Source organism: Phalangium opilio, unplaced genomic scaffold, assembly GCF_054372755.1.
Source record: "Phalangium opilio isolate 3A_F unplaced genomic scaffold, DU_Popi_V2 ptg000087l_1, whole genome shotgun sequence".
NCBI classification, from domain to species: Eukaryota; Metazoa; Arthropoda; class Arachnida; order Opiliones; family Phalangiidae; genus Phalangium; species Phalangium opilio.
Window position 1 is genome coordinate 4680750 of NW_028324192.1, and position 1525 is coordinate 4682274.

The 1525-nt window shown below is 49.0% G+C and overlaps 2 non-coding genes across 2 annotated transcripts; both read right to left on the reverse strand.

The window, feature by feature from the left end:
* Window positions 1-446: 446 nt before the first annotated feature.
* Window positions 447-519, reverse strand: TRNAT-GGU (transfer RNA threonine (anticodon GGU)). Its single transcript has one exon. It is a non-coding gene; the product is annotated as a tRNA-Thr (tRNA).
* A 933-nt stretch (window positions 520-1452) lies between these two features.
* Window positions 1453-1525, reverse strand: TRNAS-GCU (transfer RNA serine (anticodon GCU)). The gene has a single exon. It is a non-coding gene; the product is annotated as a tRNA-Ser (tRNA).

Genomic DNA, 1525 nt, shown 5'->3' on the forward strand with positions numbered 1-1525 from the left:
AACACCGCTCCCGAAAGGGCTCAAACCACCTGTCTTTTGAATAACAGCTGAACGCGCTAACCATTGCGCCCCGGAAGCCCAAAAATTAAATGGTCGTCAGGTATTGTGGAAAAACTTTGGCTTTCTACGTTACATTTGAGATCCCACAACACCGCTCCCGGGTGGGCTCGAACCACCAACCTATTGGCAAACAGCCGAACGCGCTAACCATTGAGCCACGAAAGCTCAGAAATTAAATGGTTGTCACGTATTGTGGAAAAGTTTTGACTTTTTACGCTACATCTGAGACCCCACAACACCTCTCTCGGGTGGGCTCGAACCACCAACCTTTCGATTAACAGCTGAACGCGCTAATTATTGCGCCACGGAAGCCCAAAAATTAAATGGTCGTCAGGTATTCTGGAAAAACTTTGGCTTTCTACGTTACATTCGTGATCCCACAACACCGCTCCCGGGTGGGCTTGAACCACCAACCTTTCGGTTACCAGCCGAACGCGCTAGCCATTGCGCCACGGAAGCCCAAAAATTAAATGGTCGTCAGGTATTGTGGAAAAACTTTGGCTTTCTACGTTACATGTGAGATCCCACAACACCGCTCCCGGGTGGCCTCGAACCACCAACCCATTGGTTAACAGCCGAACGCGCTAACTATTGAGCCACGGAAGCCCAAAAATTAAATGGTCGTCAGGTATTGTGGAAAAACCTTGACTTTTTACGTAACATCTGAGACGTCACAACACCGCTCCCGGATGGGCTTGAACCACCAACCTTTCGGTTAACAGCCGAACGCGCTAACCATTGCGCCACGGAAGCCCAAAAATTAAATGGTCGTCAGGTATTGTGGAAAAACTTTGGCTTTCTACGTTACATTCGAGATCCCACAACACCGCTCCCGGGTATGCTTGAAGCACCAACCTATTGGCTAACAGCCGAACGCGCTAACCATTGAGCCACGGAAGCTCAGAAATTAAATGGTTGTCAGGTATTGTGGAAAAACTTTGGCTTTCTACGTTACATTTGAGACCCCACAACCACCAACCTTTCGATTAACAGCTGAACGCGCTAACCATTGAGCCACGGAAGCTCAGAAATTAAATGGTCGTCAGGTATTGTGGAAAAACTTTGGCTTTCTACGTTACATTTGAGATCCCACAACACCGCTCCCGGGTGGGCTCGAACCACCAACCTATGGGTCAACAGCAGAACGCGCTAACCATTGCGCCACGGAAGCCCAAAAATTAAATGCTCGTCAGGTTTTGCGTAAAAACCTTGACTTTTTACGTCACATCAGAGACCTCACAACACCGCTCCCGGATGGGCTCGAACCACCAACCTATTGGTTAACAGCCGAACGCGCTAACCATTGCGCCACGGAAGCCCATAAGTTAAATGCTCGTCAGGTATTGTGTAAAAACCTTGATTTTTTACGTCAAATCTGAGACCTCACAACACCGCTCCCGGATGGGGTCGAACCACCAACCTATTGGTTAGCAGCCGAACGCGCTAACCATTGCGCCACGGAAGC